The following is a 23534-nucleotide window of genomic DNA, read 5'->3' on the forward strand; positions in this document are numbered from 1 at the left end:
ATTGAATGGTCGCTGGATTACACTACAAATTTCTGAAGATCTTTACTTGGACTTATTTATGATACAGGGGGCTTGCTGTGTGGTTATTTAGTACCTTTATTCTACTGAAATCAATTCGTCAGCTAACATTCCTCATATACTCTTTACATTGGGCACAGATCGCAGGGAAATAGTTTACTTTCATAGCAATTAATGGCCTCGTGGAGTACTTACGCTACATTATTGATGCTTCATGGTTTGCCTCTATTTGTACTGTATTTCACCTAACTTAGTTTACTACAGCTTATTGTCTCCTTGCGTGAACACATGTGGGTTACCACTTGTTTTTCCATTTAACAGCACGCTTTAACTGAACTTTAAGCTATTTCTTCTACTCCTGTCCACTGTCTGGACTGTTTGACCATGTACCTTTTTTTTTTTTTTTAAGCAGGTAATTGGGCTTTTACAACAGAACTTCAAGTACTTACATTACTAAAAATAAATCTATAAATCTTCTTGTACCGTGAGAGAAGTGCTTATTTACGCATCCTTCTCCATTTCTCACCTTTACATATTTATTTAGCTCCGGGCAATCACCTCGCAAGCACTTTTTTTCTTATTACTAACTTAAAATTAAATTGAAATTATTGGTGCAACCCCTATTTCCTGCTTCAGCTTGTTGAAGAAATATCAGTTCAATGTCCATCACTACAAACAATTTTTCCATACATAGCATTTAATACTTAAAGTTTACATGTAGTAGCCGTTACCATGTAATCAGTGCGCTGTTCAACACAATACTTATTATTAACAGTTCACGCAAGGAAATTTCCAGTAAGCAAGAGGCAGGAAACCGAAACAGATTCTATCTGCAGTTGAAGCTGCGTCTGTAAACTAACTCTCTGTTTCAATAGACCAATCGCTCCCGATATGGAGCACCCCTGAATCGGCAATGATAAAACTTTTGAAACAGAAGACACCTGTCTGAAGAGACATGGTGACATGACATTGATGTTTGTTCCTGTATCAACAACGGCTGTGACAGGAATGTTAGTAATAGAAATCTTAATCGAAGCCTGGACCTGTTCATCATAAATGTCGTTAATGTCTTGAGCTTTGTCAGGTGCAAGGTCATCTCGTAAGTCGGTCTCATGGTCGTACCGTATCGCATTAACATACTTAGAATCAGAGGATTCCTTAGTGCCCCCACTCAAAATTCGCAGCGACCTCTTTGAGGCTGAGAGGCGCTGCCTCTAATTTTCCGCAGGATGTTTAACCTGTTTGTTATTCATGGCCTTAAGTGTTTGTTCCGTTTCATATTGGTGCTGGTTATGTGGTACAAATGCCGGTGTAGAGGGGTAAAATCCACTGGGTGCATTCACTTGTGAATAAAATACTTGAGACGGCTGCTGTCGCCCGATCTTTTGGTTGCCGGCAAAACCATTTCCTTGTGAAGGAAAGTTCGCATTTGGTGCCATTTGAAAATTGTTCCGCGGTCCTCTATTCTGTGAAAAGTTGTTCTGATGTGCTGGGTGGCCTCCGCCTGGCCCATGCCACTTACTATATTTCGACCTATAACTTTGATTGTACACTGGCCCATTTGAAAAATTACCAATCGTTTGTGGAGAATTTCCATACTGCTCAGGCGCAGAATTAAAGGGTGGGTTTCCGTACTGATGTTGTACCTGGTGGTTGTAAATTGGGTGGTATCTCTGCTGATTACTGTAATTGGTTTTCTGCTTCCCTTTAAAGTTATTGCCGTTTGCGTTTTGATAACCGCTGGCAGGTTGGTAACAGCGGTCGCAGTAGCTCGCTCTCTCCTTGGGCGCATTGTTGTCCGCGTGCGATGCATTCTGCTGGCTGCCAGGGAAGAATTTGCCGCTGCCAACCTTGGAGCGCACATCCTCGCTAATTAAATCCAAGGAATCCAGCGCAGAAAGGAATGCATTCGTGTCTTCTTCGGACACATATACTAGTTTCTCTCTAATAGACACAGGGAGTTTGCTTTTGAGAATCATAATTACGTCCTTGGAAGAAATCGGAGAATCCCAGAATTTAATTTTTGCTAGATACTTCTCAAAGTATCGCCGGAGACTTCCATGCTTCTCATTGAAAATTTCCGCACCATACACCTCCTTCCTTAATCTTTGCTGTACCCCATTACTCCAAAATTTTGCCAAGAACATTTTCTTAAACTCTTCATAATTCCTACACGTGTCTACCATTTCCGTTCCCCATAATGCTGCATCACCAGAAATAAAGCCAGTGACGAACTGAATACGCTGTCTGTCTGTCCAGCTCCTGGGAAATATGCCGGAAAAATTCTTTAGGAACACGATGGGGTGTATTTCTCGCTTCTGCGGATGAAGAACAGGAAAAGTGCGATGCTTAATCACACTTTCCTCTTGCATTAAACTCACAATTGTGGGCGGATCATTTATTTTCCCTACTCGGGACTCAACATGACTGTCGTTTTGCATGTAATCAGGCGGTGAACGATAAGGAGTTGACTGACATTCGTCACCGTCTAAAGAGTTGTTCCCTATAGTTTGCGTATGTGTGTGCGGATTTTCTACCCAGTTTCTCAGCATTCTGACTTCGTCCACTACTTGCTGCTTCCACTCGGGAAGATCCCGTGTAAGTGTCCTCCGAATCTGTCCCAATTCAGAAACTACTGTGTCTCCCGACTTACCAGGAGCAGCTAAGATTTCATAAGTTACATCCTTGACAGTCTCCCTAAGCTCCTCCCTGACCTTCTTTTCGATAAAAATATCTTTACCCTTTATCCATTCACTGTAGTGTTCCGACAATGCCTCCGCGTGTGCTTTCACGGTGCTCTTAACCTGTTCCTCGATATTGATTGAGTCTATCTGCCTCGACAGATCCTCTACTACACCTTCAATGTCAGATACTGCATTTCTAACTGAGTTTATTTCTTTGGTAGCTGCCTGAATTTTTGTGTTTAATGTTCCAGATACTTCAGCTATTTCACTTTTCACCTGTTTCTGCATTTTCTGAATTTGATCACTGATCTTAGTTTGCACCTCACCCAAATGGGTATTTAATTCAGCCGTAATTTCTTTATGCAGATCTGTTTTGATTGTGCCTAGCTCTGTTTTTAATGATTCGCTTACAGCATCTAGTCGGGCGTTAACAATCTCATTTTGTGTTTTTATAGTCTCATTTTGTGTTTTTATATTCTCATTTACTGCGTCAAACTGTTGTTTCAGCATTTCCATTAACGCACAGAGGTCATTTGTAGCTGCAGCGGGACGAGTTTGGACTTCAGGGTCACTTTCCCCTGTTACAGACATGGTTAGTTCAGTTTCCACACGGGAACCTACCATTCGCGACCGTAAAGGGTATGGAATACTATTAACGTCTTCACTCCCGTCTCCTGTTGTCACCTGTCTCTGTTTACTATCTGCCATTTTCGTCAGTAAATCAGGTGCTACGCAAGGCTTTCGTCGTTTGTCAGTGACGTGGTGAGTCCGCTAAGAGCACCGCTCTCGCGTGAGCAACAAATGAAACTCTATCTGGCGAGAAGACAAGATGGAACCTAACCGTTTCAGACAAATGAATGAAGATGCTCTTCACTGCAAATTGCGCACACTATCCACCATGTTGAAAATGCAATACAGGTATACTAACAATGGGGAGAAATAATTTCTATTATCAGACTACGAAGAATTTTACTTTGAAAGATAAAATAAAGCAGATTTTCTATAGCGGGAAGGAGATAGAAAGGATGTGGATCGACTTGGAAAAGCAACGTTGCTACTGAAGCACTACACTGCGTATGCAAAATTCTGACTTACTTTTTGATGGCTTGGTTACCGCTATGTTGTCTCAGCAAATTCGCATCTCTTTTCTTTTCCTTTCTCTCGATAATTAAACTGCGTTATCGACCAGCGTATTTTCTGGCATTCTCACAGAGAGATGATGTGTACATGAAACGACAGAACATATATTAACACAAGCACATACAAATTTTCCAAGAATTTGAACTAATTTTTGGTCAAGTCCCTGTTCAGGCGCCAAGTGTGATGTTACAAAATAGAAGTGATGTTGCTATTCAATGGAAAGTTGGAAATTGAGATTTAACTAACTGTTTTATCAATTACAATTGGCGTAAGAATCATGGATTGACCATTGTCATAAAATATTGCATTATGAGATGTGAATAGTTTTACTTGCGGTTTCGCGTGGCTTGAGGCAGTCACAACTAGCGTGCTATTGATTAAGAAGTTGCGTTATCGTCTTTCTAATTACTTCATGATCGTAGATACGATCATACCCGGTTGTGAAGTTATTGTTATGACAAAAAAAATTTCCTAAGGGACCAGAAAGTTCTTAAGGGCGCAAAAACAACTGTAACATCACACAAAAGAGAAATTCAATATTAAAGCTGATGCAAGAAGACGATAAAACAGTTTTCTTTTTATCAATGTAACACGCACATTGGACTGCTGATCTTGGAGTCTGTAATATTAGCAAATTGCATAATTAAAATGAAAATAATACTGAGGAGATAATAGAAATGAGCACTGCTAAATGATTCAGTATTCCCAGAACAAATATTTAATATAACTAAAACATATATCGTACCTTAAGCTTAATACTACAATGACGGTAGATTTTTATGTCCATATCATGTCCATTGAGCGCTCTTTTATGTAGCCATTGTCCTCTTGAGTCGCTCGTGCTTCGTCACGGTAAGTTACAACAGTTCTTCTTCCTACACTTCACTCAAAACTTAGACGGAACACGTTTTTATTTATTTAGTCAAAATAATTAGATCAGACCGCCACAAATCTGCGTCCGTCTTACTCGAGAAAATCAGTAAAAGTCTTTTTAGCGCTCAAGGCTTCATTTGTTCTCCAGCGAACAAAATAGTGAAGGATCGCATATCCATCCGTACTTTTCTGTTTATATTGCCGCCCAAAGACGACGAACTACATTATCTAGAAAAATTCCACCGTCGCCATGCGACGCCTTATTATATATTAATCATTCTTTATAAACAAGTATTCGCCTTCTGCCTGAATTTGCTGTTTTAATTAAGCCAAAAATAGCGAATATCACACACTCCAGGTTCAATGTATTCCTTGGACATACTCATTGACGATGAAACACTGAAATTACATCGGAATTAAATACAAAAGGAACAATACCGCCTTCACTGCAAGATGAGTGAGACTTCTTTGAGTCTGTGCTTTGATCCTTTCCTGTGAGACCAGTATTAGTTTCCGATAAACCACTGCAGGTTCAATGTATTCCATGGACCTTCGCATTGACGATGAAACACAGATATCGCATCGGAACTAAATACAAAATGCACAATGCCGCAATAAGTACAAGAATAGAGACTCTTCTTACAGTCGGTGCTTTGAGCATTCCCTGTGAGACCAGTATTAGTTTCCGATACACCACTGCAGGTTCAATGAATTCCTTAGACATACATATTGACGATGAAACACTGAAATTACATCGGAATTAAATACAAAAGGCACAATGCCGCCATAAGTGCAAGAATAGAGACTCTTCTTACAGTCGGTGCTTTGAGCTTTCCCAGTGAGACCAGTATTAGGTTCCGATACACCACTGCAGGTTCAATGTATTCCTTAGACATACACATTGCCGAAGAAACACTGAAATTACATCGGAATTAAATACAAATGGCACAATGCCGCCATAAGTGCAAGAATAGAGACTCCTCTTACAGTCGGTGCTTTGAGCATTCCCTGTGAGACCAGTATTAGTTTCCGATACACCACTGCAGGTACAATGTATTCCTTGTACCTTCACATTGACGACGAAACACAGAAATCGCATCGGAATTAAATACAAAAGGCACAATGCCGCCTTAAGTACAAGAATAGAGACTCTTCTAACAGTCGGTGCTTTGAGCATTCCCTGTGAGACAAGTATTAGTTTCTGATACACCACTCCAGGTTCAATGTATTCCTTGGACATACTCATTGACGATGAAACACTGAAATTACATCGGAATTAAATACAAAAGGAACAATACCGCCTTAACTGCAAGATGAGTGAGACTTCTTTGAGTCTGTGCTTTGATCCTTTCCTGTGAGACCAGTATTAGTTTCCGATACACCACTGCATGTTCAATGTATTCCATGGACCTTCGCATTGACGATGAAACACAGAAATCGCATCGGAACTAAATACAAAATGCACAATGCCGCAATAAGTACAAGAATAGAGACTCTTCTTTCAGTCGGTGGTTTGAGCATTCCCTGTGAGACCAGTATTAGTTTCCGATACACCACTGCTGGTTTAATGAATTCCTTAGACATACACATTGACGATGGAACACTGAAATTACATCGGAAGTAAATACAAAAGGCACAATGCCGCCATAAGTGCAAGAATAGAGACTCTCCTTACAGTCGGTGCTTTGAGCTTTCGCAGTGAGACCAGTTTTAGGTTCCGATACACCACTGCAGGTTCAATGTATTCCTTAGTCATACACATTGCCGAAGAAACACTGAAATTACATTGGAATTAAATACAAAAGTCACAATGCCGCCATAAGTGCAAGAATAGAGACACTTCTTACAGTCGGTGCTTTGAGCATTCCCTGTGAGACCAGTATTAGTTTCCGATACACCACTGCAGGTACAATGTATTCCTTGGACCTTCACATAGACGATGAAACACAGAAATCGCATCGGAATTAAAAGCAAAAGGCACAATGCCGCCTTAAGTACAAGAATAGAGACTCTTCTTATAGTCGGTGCTTTGAGCATTCCCTGTGAGACCAGTATTAGTTTCCGATACACCACCGCAGGTTCAATGCATTCCTTGGACATACACATTGACGATGAAACACAGAACTCGCATCGGAATTAAATACAAAAGGCACAATGCCGCCTTTCGTACAAGAATAGAGCCTCTTCTTACAGTCGGTGCTTTGAGCATTCCCTGTGAGACCAGTATTAGTTTCCGATACACCACTCCAGGTTCAATGTTTTCCCTGGACATACTCATTAACGATGAAACACTGAAATTACATCGGAATTAAATACAAAAGGAACAATGCCGATATAACTGCAAGGTGAGTGAGACTTCTTTGAGTCTGTGCTTTGATCCTTTCCTGTGAGACCAGTATTAGTTTCCGATACACCACTGCAGGTTCAATGTATTCCATGGACCTTCGCATTGACGATGAAACACAGAAATCGCATCGGAACTAAATACAACATGCACAATGCCGCAATAAGTACAAGAATAGAGACTCTTCTTACAGTCGGTGCTTTGAGCATTCCCTGTGAGACTAGTTTTAATTTCCGATACACCACTGCAGGTTCAATGAATTCCTTAGACATACACATTGACGATGAAACACTGAAATTACATCGGAATTAAATACAAATGGCACAATGCCGCCATAAGTGCAAGAATAGAGACTCTTCTTACAGTCGGTGCTTTGAGCTATCCCAGTGAGACCAGTATTAGTTTCCGATACACCACTGCAGGAACAATGTATTCCTTAGACATACACATTGCCGAAGAAACACTGAAATTACATTGGAATTAAATACAAAAGTCACAATGCCGCCATAAGTGCAAGAATAGAGTATTTTCTTACAGTCGGTGCTTTGAGCATTCCCTGTGAGGCCAGTATTAGTTTCCGATACACCACTGCAGGTACAATGTATTCCTTGGACCTTCACATAGACGATGAAACACAGAAATCGCATTGGAATTAAATGCAAAAGGCACAATGCCGCCTTAAGTACAAGAATAGAGACTCTTCTTACAGTCGGTGCTTTGAGCATTCCCTGTGAGACCAGTATTAGTTTCCGATATACCACCGCAGGTTCAATGCATTCCTTGGACATACACATTGACGATGAAACACAGAACTCGCATCGGAATTAAATACAAAAGGCACAATGCCGCCTTTCGTACAAGAATAGAGACTCTTCTTACAGTCGGTGGTTTGAGCATTTCCTGTGAGACCAGTAATAGTTTCCGATACACCACTGCAGGTACAATGTATTCCTTGGACCTTCACATAGACGATGAAACATAGAAATCGCATTGGAATTAAATACAAAAGGAACAATGCCGATATAACTGCAAGGTGAGTGAGACTTCTTAGAGTCTGTGCTTTGATCTTTTCCTGTGAGACCAGTATTAGTTTCCGATACACCACTGCAGGTTCAATGTATTATTTGGACCTTCGCATTGACGATGAAACACAGAAATCATATCGGAATGAAATACAAAAGGCACAATGCCGCCCTAAGTACAAGAATAGAGACTCTTCTTACAGTCGGTGTTTGAGCATTCCCTGTGAGACCAGTATTAGTTTCCGATACACCACTGCAGATTCAATGTATTCCTTGGACATACACATTGACGATGAAACACAGAAATCACATCCTAATTAAAAACAAAAGGCACAATGCCGCCTTACGTACAACAATGGAGACTCTTCTTACGGTCGGTGCTTTGAGCATTACCTGTGAGACCAGTATTAGTTCCCGATACACCACTCCAGGTTCAATGTATTCCTTGGACTTACTCATTGACGATGAAACACTGAAATTACATCGGAATTAAATACAAAAGGAACAATGCCGCCTTAACTGCAAGATGAGTGAGACTTCTTAGAGTCTGTGCTTTGATCCTTTCTACTGTGAGACCAGTATTAGTTTCCGATACACCATTGCAGGTTCAATGTATTCCTTGGACCTTCGCATTGACGATGAAACACAGAAATCGAATCGGAACTAAATACAAAATGCACAATGCCGCAATAAGTACAAGAATAGAGACTCTTCTTACAGTCGGTGCTTTGAGCATTCCCTGTGAGACCTGTATTAGCTTCCGATACACCACTGCAGGTTCAAAGTATTCCTTAGACATACACATTGACGATGAAACACTGAAATTACATCGGAATTAAATACAAATGGCACAATGCCGCCATAAGTGCAAGAATAGAGACTCCTCTTACAGTCGGTGCTTTGAGCATTCCCTCTGAGACCAGTATTAGTTTCCGATACACCACTGCAGGTACAATGTATTCCTTAGACATACACATTGTCGATAAAACACAGAACTCGCATCGGAATTAAATACAAAAGGCACAATGCCACCTTTCGTACAAGAATAGAGACACTTCTTACAGTCGGGGCTTTGAGCATTCCCTGTGAGACCAGTATTAGTTTCCGATACACCACTCCAGGTTTAAAAGTTTTCCCTGGACATACTCATTGACGATGGAACACTGAAATTACATCGGAATTAAATACAAAAGGAACAATGCCGATATAACTGCAAGGTGAGTGAGACTTCTTAGAGTCTGTGATTTGATCCTTTCCTGTGAGACCAGTATTAGTTTCCGAAACACCACTGCTGGTTCAATGTATTCTTTGGACCTTCGCATTGACGATGAAACACAGAAATCATATCGGAATGAAATACAAAAGGCACAATGCAGCCTTAAGTACAAGAATAGAGACTCTTCTTACAGTCGGTGTTTGAGCATTCCCTGTGAGACCAGTATTAGTTTCCGATACACCACTGCAGATTCAATGTATTTCTTGGACATACACATTGACGATGAAACACAGAAATCACATCGGAATTAAATACAAAAGGCACAATGCCGCCTTACGTACAAGAGGAGAGACTCTTCTTACGGTCGGTGCTTTGAGCATTACCTGTGAGACCAGTATTAGTTTCCGATACACCACTCCAGGTTCAATGTATTCCTTGGACATACTCATTGACGATGAAACACTGAAATTACATCGGAATTAAATACAAATGGCACAATGTCGCCATAGGTGCAAGAATAGAGACTCCTCTTACAGTCGGTGCTTTGAGCATTCCCTGTGAGACCAGTATTAGTTTCCGATACACCACAGCAGGTACAGTGTATTCCTTGTACCTTCACATCGACGATGAAACACAGAAATCGCATCGGAATTAAATACAAAAGGCACAATGCCGCCTTAAGTACAAGAATAGAGACTCTTCTAACAGTCGGTGCTTTGAGCATTCCCTGTGAGACCAGTATTAGTTTCTGATACACCACTGCAGGTTCAATGTATTCCTTGGACATACACATTGACGATGAAACACAGATATCGCATCGGAATTAAATACAGAAGGCACAATGCCGCCTTACGTACAAGAATAGAGACTCTTCTTACAGTCGGTGCTTTGAGCATTACCTGTGAGACCAGTATTAGTTTCCAATACACCACTGCAGGTTCAATGAATTCCTTAGACATACACATTGACGATGAAACACTGAAATTACATCGGAATTAATTACAAAAGGAACAATGCCACCTTAACTGCAAGATGAGTGAGACTTCTTAGAGTCTGTGCTTTGATCCTTTCTACTTTGAGACCAGTATTAGTTTCCGATACACCACTGCAGGTTCAATGTATTCCATGGACCTTCGCATTGACGATGAAACACAGAAATCGCATCGGAACTAAATACAATATGCACAATGCCGCAATAAGTACAAGAATAGAGACTCTTCTTACAGTCGGTGCTTTGAGCATTCCCTGTGAGACCAGTATTAGTTTCCAATACACCACTGCAGGTTCAATGAATTCCTTAGACATACACATTGACGATGAAACACTGAAATTACATCGGAATTAAATACAAAAGGCACAATGCCGCCATAAGTGCAAGAATAGAGACTCTTCTTACAGTCGGTGCTTTGAGCTTTCCCAGTGAGACCAGTATTAGTTTCCGATACACCACTGCAGGTACAATGTAATCCTTAGACATACACATTGCCGAAGAAACAATGAAATTACATTGGAATTAAATACAAAAGTCACAATGCCGCCATAAGTGCAAGAATAGAGAATTTTCTTACAGTCGGTGCATTGTGCATTCCCTGTGAGACCAGTATTAGTTTCCGATACACCACTGCAGGTACAATGTATTCCTTGGACCTTCACATAGACGATGAAACACAGAAATCGCATTGGAATTAAATGCAAAAGGCACAATGCCGCCTTAAGTACAAGAATAGAGACTCTTCTTACAGTCGGTGCTTTGAGCATTCCCTATGAGACCAGTATTAGTTTCCGATATACCACCGCAGGTTCAATGCATTCCTTGGACATACACATTGACGATGAAACACAGAACTCGCATCGGAATTAAATACAAAAGGCACAATGCCGCCTTTCGTACAAGAATAGAGACTCTTCTTACAGTCGGTGCTTTGAGCATTCCCTGTGAGACCAGTATTAGTTCCCGATACACCACTCCAGGTTCAATGTATTCCTTGGACATACTCATTGACGATGAAACACTGAAATTACATCGGAATTAAATACAAAAGGAACAATGCCGCCTTAACTGCAAGATGAGTGAGACTTCTTAGAGTCTGTGCTTTGATCCTTTCTACTGTGAGACCAGTATTAGTTTCCGATACACCATTGCAGGTTCAATGTATTCCTTGGACCTTCGCATTGACGATGAAACACAGAAATCGAATCGGAACTAAATACAAAAGGCACAATGCCGCAATAAGTACAAGAATAGAGACTCTTCTTACAGTCGGTGCTTTGAGCATTTCCTGCGAGACCAGTATTAGTTTCCGATACACCACTGCAGGTTCAAAGTATTCCTTAGACATACACATTGACGATGAAACACTGAAATTACATCGGAATTAAATACAAATGGCACAATGCCGCCATAAGTGCAAGAATAGAGACTCCTCTTACAGTCGGTGCTTTGAGCATTCCCTCTGAGACCAGTATTAGTTTCCGATACACCACTGCAGGTACAATGTATTCCTTAGACATACACATTGCCGAAGAAACACCGAAATTACATTGGAATTAAATACAAAAGTCACAATGCCGCCATAAGTGCAAGAATAGGGACTCTTCTTACAGTCGGTGCTTTGAGCATTCCCTGTGAGACCAGTATTAGTTTCCGATACACCACTGCAGGTACAATGTATTCCTTGGACCTTCGCATAGACGATGAAACACAGTAATGGCATCGGAATTAAATGCAAAAGGCACAATGCCGCCTTAAGTACAAGAATAGAGACTCTTCTTACAGTCGGTGCTTTGAGCATTCCCTGTGAGACCAGTATTAGTTTCCGATACACCACCGCAGGTTCAATGCATTCCTTGGACATACACATTGTCGATGAAACACAGAACTCGCATCGGAATTAAATACACAAGGCACAATGCCACCTTTCGTACAAGAATAGAGACTCTTCTTACAGTCGGTGCTTTGAGCATTCCCTGTGAGACCAGTATTAGTTTCCGATACACCACTCCAGGTTCAATGTTTTCCCTGGACATACTCATTGGCGATGAAACACTGAAATTACATCGGAATTAAATACAAAAGGAACAATGCCGATATAAGTGCAAGGTGAGTGAGACTTCTTAGAGTCTGTGCTTTGATCCTTTCCTGTGAGACCAGTATTAGTTTCCGATACACCACTGCAGGTTCAATGTATTCTTTGGACCTTCGCATTGACGATGAAAACAGAAATCATATCGGAATGAAATACAAAAGGCACAATGCAGCCTTAAGTACAAGAATAGAGACTCTTCTTACAGTCGGTGTTTGAGCATTCCCTGTGAGACCAGTATTAGTTTCCGATACGCCACTCCAGGTTCAATGTATTCCTTGGACATACTCATTGACGATGAAACACTGAAATTACATTGGAATTAAATACAAAAGAAACAATGCCGCCTTAACTGCAAGATGAGTGAGACTTCTTAGAGTCTGTGCTTTGATCCTTTCTTCTGTGAGACCAGTATTAGTTTCCGATACACCACTGCAGGTTCCATGTATTCCTTGGACCTTCGCATTGACGATGAAACACGAAATCGAATCGGAGCTAAATACAAAAGGCACAATGCCGCAATAAGTACAAGAATAGAGACTCTTCTTACAGTCGGTGCTTTGAGCATTCCCTGTGAGACCAGTATTAGTTTCCGATACACCACTGCAGGTTCAATGTATTCCTTAGACATACACATTGACGATGATACACTGAAATTACATCGGAATTAAATACAAATGGCACAATGCCGCCATAAGTGCAAGAATAGAGACCCCTCTTACAGTCGGTGCTTTGAGCATTCCCTGTGAGACCAATATTAGTTTCCGATACTCCACTGCAGGTACAATGTATTCCTTGTACCTTCACACAGAAATCGCATCGGAATTAAATACAAAAGGCAAAATGCCGCCTTAAGTACAAGAATAGAGACTGTTCTAACAGTCGGTGCTTTGAGCATTCCCTGTGAGACCAGTATTAGTTTCTGATACACCACTGCAGGTTCAATGTATTCCTTGGACATACACATTGACGATGAAAAACAGATATCGCATCGGAATTAAATACAAAAGGCACAATGCCGCCATACGTGCGAGAATAGAGAATCTTCTTCCAGTCGGTGCTTTGACCATTCCCTGTGAGACCAGTATTAGTTTCCGATACACTACAGCAAATACAATGTATTCCTTGGACCTTCACATTGACGATGAAACACACACATCGCATCGGAATTAAATACAAAAGGCACAATGCCGCTTTAAGTACAAGAATAGAGACCCTTCCTACAGTCGGTGCTTTGAGCATTCCCTGTGAGACCAGTATTAGTTTCCGATACACCACTCCAAGTTCAATGTATTCCTTGGACATACTCATTGACGATGAAACACTGAAATTACATCGCTATTAAATACAAAAGGAACAATGCCGCCTTAACTGAAAGATGAGTGAGACATCTTAGAGTCTGTGATTTGATCCTCTCCTGTGAGACCAGTATTAGTTTCCGATACACCACTGCAGGTTCAATGTATTTCTTAGACATACACATTGACGATGCAACACTGAAATTACTTCGGATTTAAATACAAAAGGCACAATGCCGCCATAAGTGCAAGAATAGAGACTCTTCTTCCAGTCGGTGCTTTGAGCATTCCCTGCGAGGCCAGTATTAGTTTCCGATACACCACTGCAGGTACAATGTATTCCTTGGACCTTCACATTGTCGATGAAACACAGAAATGGCATCGGAATTAAACACAAATGGCACAATGTCGCCTTAAGTACAAGAATAGAGAGTCTTCTTACAGTCGGTGTTTTGGGCATTCCCTGTGAGACCAGTTTTAGTTTCCCATACACCACTGCAGAATCAATGTATTCCTTGGACCTTCACATTGACGATGAGGTACAGAAATGGCATCGGAATTAAATACAAATGGCACAATGCCGCCTTAAGTACAAGAATAGAGACACTTCTTACAGTCGGTGCATTGAGCATTCCTGTGAGACCAGTATTAGCTTCCAATCCACCATTGCAGATTGCATGTATTCCTTGGACATACACATTGACGATGAAATACTGAAATTACATCGGAATTCAATACAAAAGGCACAATGCCGACTTAAGTACAAGTATAGAGACTCTTCTTACAGTCGGTGCTTTCAGCATTCCCTGTGAGACCAGTATTAGTTTCCGATACACCACTGCAGGTCCAATGTATTCCTTGGACATACGCATTGACGATGAAACACAGAAATTACATCAGCATTAAATACAAAAGGCACAATGCCGCCTTAAGTGCAAGAAGCGTGAGACTTCTTAGACTCTGTGATTTGATCCTTTCCTGTGAGACCAGTATTAGTTTCCGATTAACCACTGCAGGTTAAATGTGTTCCTTGCACCTTCACATTGACGAAGAAACACAGAAATCGCATCGGAATTAAATACAAACGGCACAATGCCGCCTTAAGTACATGAATAGATACTGTTCTTACAGTCGGTGCTTTGAGCATTCCCTGTGAGACCAGTATTAGTTTCCGATACACCACTGCAGGTTCAATGTATTCCTTGGACCTGCACATTGAAAATGAAACGCAGAAATCGCATTGGAATTAAATACAAAAGTCACAATGCCGCCTTAAGTACAAGAATAGAGACTCTTCTTACAGTCGGTGCTTTGAGCATTCCCTGTGAGACCAGTATTAGTTTCCGATACACCACTGGAGGTAGAATGTATTCCTTTGACATTCACATTGACGATAAAACACTGAAATTTATTCGGAATTAAACACAAAAGGCACAATGCCGCCTTAAGTACAAGAATAGAGACTCTTCATATAGTCGGTGCTTTGAGGAATCCCTGTGAGACCAGTATTAGTTTCCGATACACCAGTGCAGGTTCAATGTTTTCCTTGGACCTTCACATTGACGATGAAACACAGAAATTGCATCGGAATTAAATGCAAAAGCCACAATGCCGCCATAAGTACAAGAATAGAGACTCTTCTTACAGTCGATGCTTTGAGCATTCCCTGTGAGACCAGTATTAGTTTCCGATACACGACTGCAGGTTCAATGTATTCCTTGGACCTTCACATTGACGATTAAACAAAGAAATCGCATCGGAATTAAATACAAAAGCCGCAAAGCCGCCTTAAGTACAAATATAGAGACTCTTCTTACAATCGGTGCTTTGAGCATTCCCTGTGAGACCAGTATTAGTTTCCAATACATTAGTGCAGGTTCAGTGTATTCCATGGACCTTCGCATTGACGATGAAACACAGAAATCGCATCGGAATTAAATACAAGAAGCACAATGCCGCCATAAGTACAAGAATAGAGACCCTTCTTACAGTCGGGGCTTTGAGCATTCCTTGTGAGACCAGTATTAGTTTCCGATACACCACTGCAATTTCAGTGTATTCCTTGGACCTTCACATTGAGGATGAAGCACATAAATCGCATCGGAATGAAATACAATAGGAACAATGCCGCCTTAAGTACAAGAATAGAGACTTTTCTTCCAGTCGGTGCTTGGAGCATTCCCTGTGAGACCAGTATTAGATTCCGATACACCATTGCAGGTTCAATGTATTCCTTGGATATCACATTGACGATGAGACACTGAAATTACATCGGAATTAAATACAAAAGTCACAATGCCGTCTTAAGTACAAGAATAGAGACTCTTCTTACAGTCGATGCTTTGAGCATTCCCTGTGAGACCAGTATCAGTTTCCGATACACCACTGCAGGTTCAATGTATTCCTCGGACATACACATGGACGATGAAATACTGATATCACATCGGAATTAAATACAAAAGGCACAATGCCGCCATAAGTGCAAGAAGAGTGAGACTTCTTAGAGTCTGTGTTTTGATCCATTCCTGTGCGACCTGTATTAGTTTTCGATACGCCACTGCAGGTTCAATGTATTCCTTGGACCTTCACATTGACGATGAAACACAGAAATCGCATCGGAATCAAATACAAAAGGCACAATGCAGCCTTAAGTACAAGAATAGAGACTCTTCTTACAGTCGGTGCTTTGAGCATTCCCTGTGGGACCAGTATTAGTTTCCGCTACACCTCTGCAGGTTCAGTTTATTCTTTGGACCTTCACATTGACGTTGAAACACAGAAATGGCATCGGAATTAAATACAAAAGGAACAATGCCGCCTTAAGTACAAGAATAGAGACTCTTCTTACAGTCGGTGCTTTGAGCATTCCCTGTGAGACCAGTATTAGTTTCCGATACACCACTGCAGGTTCAATGTATTCCTTGGACCTTCACATTGACGATGAAACACAGAAATGGCATCGGAATTAAATACAAAAGACACAATGCCGCCTTAAGTACAAGAATAGAGACTCCTCTTACAATCGGTGCTTTGTGCATTCCCTGTGAGACCAGTATTAGTTTCCGCTACACCTCCGCAGGTTCAGATTATTCCTTGGACCTTCACATTGACGATGAAACACAGAAATGGCATTGGAATTAAATACAAAAGGCAAAATGCCGCCTTAAGTACAAGAATAGAGACTCTTCTCACAATCGGTGCTTTGAGCATTCCCTGTGAGACCAGTATTAGTTTCCGATACACCACTGCAGGTTCAATGTATTCCTTGAACCTTCAAATTTGACGATGATACACAGAAATCGCATCGGAATTAAATACAAAAGGCACAATGCCGCCTTAAGTACAAGAATAGACACTCTTCTTACAGTCGGTGCTTTGAGCATTCCCTGTGAGACCAGTATTAGTTTCAGATACACCACTGCAGGTTCAATGTATTCCTTGGACCTTCACATTGACGATGAAACACAGAAATGGCATCGGAATTAAATACAAAAGACACAATGCCGCCTTAAGTACAAGAATAGAGACTCTTCTTACAGTCGGTGCTTTGAGCATTCCCTGTGAGACCAGTATTAGTTTCCGCTACACCTCCGCAGGTTCAGATTATTCCTTGGACCTTCACATTGACGATGAAACACAGAAATGGCATCGGAATTAAATACAAAAGGCAAAATGCCGCCTTAAGTACAAGAATAGAGACTCTTCTCACAATCTTTGCTTTGAGCATTCCCTGTGAGACCAGTATTAGTTTCCGATACACCACTGCAGGTTCAATGTATTCCTTGGACCTTCACATTACGATGAAACACAGAAATCGCATCGGAATTAAATACAAAAGGACAATGCCGCCTTAAGTACAAGAATAGAGACTCTTCTTACCGTCGGTGCTTTGAGCATTCCCTGTGAGACCAGTATTAGCTTCCGATACACCACTGGAGGTTCAATGAATTCCTTGGACATTCACATTGACGATGAAACACTGAAATTACATCGGAATTAAATACAAAATTCACAATGCCGCCTTAAGTACAAGAATAGAGACTGTTCTTACCGTCGGTGGTTTGAGCATTCCCTGTGAGACCAGTATTAATTTCCGCTACCCCTCTGCAGGTTCAGTTTATTCCTTGGACCTTCACATTGACGATGAAACACAGAAATGGCATCGGAATTAAATATAAAAGGCACAATGCCGCCTTAAGTACAAGAATAGAGACTCTTCTTACAGTCGGTGTTTTGAGCATTCCCTGTGAGACCAGTATTAGTTTCCGCTACACCTCTGCAGGTTCAGTTTATTCCTTGGACCTTCACATTGACGATGAAACACAGAAATGGCATCGGAATTAAATACAAAAGGCACAATGCTGCCTTAAGTACAAGAATAGAGACTCTTCTTACAGTCGGTGCTTTGAGCATTCCCTGTGAGTCCAGTATTAGTTTCCGATACACCACTGCGGGTACAATGTGTTCCTTGGAACTTCACATTGACGATGAAACATAGAAATCGCATCGGAATTAAATACAAAAGGCGCAATGCCGCCTTAAGTACAAGAATAGAGACTCTTCTTACAGTCGGTGCTTTGAGCATTCCCTGTGAGACCAGTATTAGATTCCGCTACACCACTGCAGGTTCAGTTTATACCTTGGACCTGCACATTGAGGATGAAACACAGAAATGGCATCGGAATTAAATACAAAAGGCACAATGCCGCCTTAAGTACAAGAATAGAGACTCCTCTTACAGTCGGTGCTTTGAGCATTCCCTGTGAGACCAGTATTAGTTTCCGCTACACCTCTGCAGGTTCAGTTTATTCCTTGGACCTTCACATAGACGATGAAACACAGAAAGGGCATCGGAATCAAATACAAAATGCACAATGCCGCCTTAAGTACAAGAATAGAGACTCTTCTTACAGTCGGAGCTTTGAGCATTCCCTGTGAGACCAGTATTAGTTTCCGATACACCACTGCAGGTTCAATGTATTCCTTGGAACTTCACATTGACGATGAAACACAGAAATCGCATCGGAATTAAATACAAAAGGCACAATGCCGCCTTAAGTACAAGAATAGAGACTCTTCTTACAGTCGGTGCTTTGAGCTTTCCCTGTGAGACCAGTATTAGTTTCCGCTACACCTCTGCAGGTTCAGTTTATTCCTTGGACCTTCACATTGACGATGAAACACAGAAATGGCATCGGAATTAAATACAAAAGGCGCAATGCGCCTTAAGTACAAGAATAGAGACTCTTCTTACAGTCGGTGCTATGATCAATCCTTGTGAGACCAGTATTAGTTTCCGCTACACCTCTGCAGGTTCAGTTTACTCGTTGGACCTTCACATTGACGATGAAACACAGAAATGGCATCGGAATTAAATACAAAAGGCACAATGCCGCCTTAAGTACAAGAATAGAGACTCTTCTTACAGTCGGTGCTTTGAGCATTCCCTGTGAGACCAGTATTAGTTTCCGATACACCACTGCAGATTCAGTTTATTCCTTGGACCTTCACATTGACGATGAAACACAGTAATGGCATCGGGATTAAATATAAAGGCACAATGCCGCCTTAAGTACAAGAATAGAGACTCTTCTTACAGTCGGTGCTTTGAGCATTCCCTGTGAGACCAGTAATAGTATCCGATACACCACTGCAGGTTCAATCTATTCCTTGGACATACACATTGACGATGAAACACTGAAATTACATCGGAATTAAATACAAAAGGGACAATGCCGCCTTAAGTACAAGAATAGAGACTCTTCTTACCGTCGGTGCTTTGAGCATTCCCTGTGAGACCAGTATTAGCTTCCGATACACCACTGGAGGTTCAATGAATTCCTTGGACATTCACATTGACGATGCGACACTGAAATTACATCGGAATTAAATACAAAAGGCACAATGCCGCCTTAAGTACAAGAATAGAGACTCTTCTTACAGTCGGTGCTTTGAGCATTCCCTGTGAGACCAATATTAGTTTCCGCTACACCTCCGCAGGTTCAGTTTATTCCTTGGACCTTCACATTGACGATGAAACACAGAAATGGCATCGGAATTAAATACAAAAGGCAAAATGCCGCCTTAAGTACAAGAATAGAGACTCTTTTCACAGTCGGTGCTTTGAGCATTCCCTGTGTGAGCAGTATTAGTTTCCGATACACCACTTCAGGTTCAATGTATTCCTTGGACCTCCACATTGACGATGAAACACAGAAATCGCATCAGAATTAAATCCAAAACGCTCAATGCCGCCTTATGTACAAGAATACAGACTCTACTTACAGTCGGTGCTTTGAGCATTCCCTGTGAGACCAGTATTAGTTTCCGATACACCACTGCAGGTTCAATGTATTCCTTGGACCTTCACATTGACGATGAAACACAGAAATCGCATCGGAATCAAATACAAAAGGCACAATGCAGCCTTAAGTACAAGAATAGAGACTCTTCTTACAGTCGGTGCTTTGAGCATTCCCTGTGGGACCAGTATTAGTTTCCGCTACACCTCTGCAGGTTCAGTTTATTCTTTGGACCTTCACATTGACGTTGAAACACAGAAATGGCATCGGAATTAAATACAAAAGGAACAATGCCGCCTTAAGTACAAGAATAGAGACTCTTCTTACAGTCGGTGCTTTGAGCATTCCCTGTGAGACCAGTATTAGTTTCCGATACACCACTGCAGGTTCAATGTATTCCTTGGACCTTCACATTGACGATGAAACACAGAAATGGCATCGGAATTAAATACAAAAGACACAATGCCGCCTTAAGTACAAGAATAGAGACTCTTCTTACAATCGGTGCTTTGTGCATTCCCTGTGAGACCAGTATTAGTTTCCGCTACACCTCCGCAGGTTCAGATTATTCCTTGGACCTTCACATTGACGATGAAACACAGAAATGGCATTGGAATTAAATACAAAAGGCAAAATGCCGCCTTAAGTACAAGAATAGAGACTCTTCTCACAATCGGTGCTTTGAGCATTCCCTGTGAGACCAGTATTAGTTTCCGATACACCACTGCAGGTTCAATGTATTCCTTGAACCTTCAAATATGACGATGATACACAGAAATCGCATCGGAATTAAATACAAAAGGCACAATGCCGCCTTAAGTACAAGAATAGACACTCTTCTTACAGTCGGTGCTTTGAGCATTCCCTGTGAGACCAGTATTAGTTTCAGATACACCACTGCAGGTTCAATGTATTCCTTGGACCTTCACATTGACGATGAAACACAGAAATGGCATCGGAATTAAATACAAAAGACACAATGCCGCCCTAAGTACAAGAATAGAGACTCTTCTTACAGTCGGTGCTTTGAGCATTCCCTGTGAGACCAGTATTAGTTTCCGCTACACCTCCGCAGGTTCAGATTATTCCTTGGACCTTCACATTGACGATGAAACACAGAAATGGCATCGGAATTAAATACAAAAGACACAATGCCGCCTTAAGTACAAGAATAGAGACTCTTCTTACAGTCGGTGCTTTGAGCATTCCCTGTGAGACCAGTATTAGCTTCCGATACACCACTGGAGGTTCAATGAATTCCTTGGACATTCACATTGACGATGAAACACTGAAATTACATCGGAATTAAATACAAAATTCACAATGCCGCCTTAAGTACAAGAATAGAGACTGTTCTTACCGTCGGTGGTTTGAGCATTCCCTGTGAGACCAGTATTAATTTCCGCTACCCCTCTGCAGGTTCAGTTTATTCCTTGGACCTTCACATTGACGATGAAACACAGAAATGGCATCGGAATTAAATACAAAAGGCACAATGCCGCCTTAAGTACAAGAATAGAGACTCTTCTTACAGTCGGTGTTTTGAGCATTCCCTGTGAGACCAGTATTAGTTTCCGCTACACCTCTGCAGGTTCAGTTTATTCCTTGGACCTTCACATTGACGATGAAACACAGAAATGGCATCGGAATTAAATACAAAAGGCACAATGCTGCCTTAAGTACAAGAATAGAGACTCTTCTTACAGTCGGTGCTTTGAGCATTCCCTGTGAGTCCAGTATTAGTTTCCGATACACCACTGCGGGTACAATGTGTTCCTTGGAACTTCACATTGACGATGAAACATAGAAATCGCATCGGAATTAAATACAAAAGGCGCAATGCCGCCTTAAGTACAAGAATAGGGACTCTTCTTACAGTCGGTGCTTTGAGCATTCCCTGTGAGACCAGTATTAGATTCCGCTACACCACTGCAGGTTCAGTTTATACCTTGGACCTGCACATTGAGGATGAAACACAGAAATGGCATCGGAATTAAATACAAAAGGCACAATGCCGCCTTAAGTACAAGAATAGAGACTCCTGTTACAGTCGGTGCTTTGAGCATTCCCTGTGAGACCAGTATTAGTTTCCGCTACACCTCTGCAGGTTCAGTTTATTCCTTGGACCTTCACATAGACGATGAAACACAGAAATGGCATCGGAATTAAATACAAAATGCACAATGCCGCCTTAAGTACAAGAATAGAGACTCTTCTTACAGTCGGAGCTTTGAGCATTCCCTGTGAGACCAGTATTAGTTTCCGATACACCACTGCAGGTTCAATGTATTCCTTGGAACTTCACATTGACGATGAAACACAGAAATCGCATCGGAATTAAATACAAAAGGCACAATGCCGCCTTAAGTACAAGAATAGAGACTCTTCTTACAGTCGGTGCTTTGAGCTTTCCCTGTGAGACCAGTATTAGTTTCCGCTACACCTCTGCAGGTTCAGTTTATTCCTTGGACCTTCACATTGACGATGAAACACAGAAATGGCATCGGAATTAAATACAAAAGGCGCAATGCGCCTTAAGTACAAGAATAGAGACTCTTCTTACAGTCGGTGCTATGATCAATCCCTGTGAGACCAGTATTAGTTTCCGCTACACCTCTGCAGGTTCAGTTTACTCGTTGGACCTTCACATTGACGATGAAACACAGAAATGGCATCGGAATTAAATACAAAAGGCACAATGCCGCCTTAAGTACAAGAATAGAGACTCTTCTTACAGTCGGTGCTTTGAGCATTCCCTGTGAGACCAGTATTAGTTTCCGATACACCACTGCAGATTCAGTTTATTCCTTGGACCTTCACATTGACGATGAAACACAGTAATGGCATCGGGATTAAATATAAAGGCACAATGCCGCCTTAAGTACAAGAATAGAGACTCTTCTTACAGTCGGTGCTTTGAGCATTCCCTGTGAGACCAGTAATAGTATCCGATACACCACTGCAGGTTCAATCTATTCCTTGGACATACACATTGACGATGAAACACTGAAATTACATCGGAATTAAATACAAAAGGGACAATGCCGCCTTAAGTACAAGAATAGAGACTCTTCTTACCGTCGGTGCTTTGAGCATTCCCTGTGAGACCAGTATTAGCTTCCGACACACCACTGGAGGTTCAATGAATTCCTTGGACATTCACATTGACGATGCGACACTGAAATTACATCGGAATTAAATACAAAAGGCACAATGCCGCCTTAAGTACAAGAATAGAGACTCTTCTTACAGTCGGTGATTTGAGCATTCCCTGTGAGACCAGTATTAGTTTCCGATACACCAATGCAGGTTCAATGTATTCCTCGGACATACACATTGACGATGAAATACTGATATCACATCGGAATTAAATACAAAAGGCACAATACCGCCATAAGTGCAAGAAGAGTGAGACTTCTTAGAGTCTGTGTTTTGATCCTTTCCTGTGCGACGTGTATTAGTTTTTGATACGCCACTGCAGGTTCAATGTATTCCTTGGACCTTCACATTGACGATGAAACACAGAAATGGCATCGGAATTAAATACAAAAGAC

Source organism: Schistocerca americana, chromosome 5 (genome assembly GCF_021461395.2).
Source record: "Schistocerca americana isolate TAMUIC-IGC-003095 chromosome 5, iqSchAmer2.1, whole genome shotgun sequence".
NCBI lineage: Eukaryota > Metazoa > Arthropoda > Insecta > Orthoptera > Acrididae > Schistocerca > Schistocerca americana.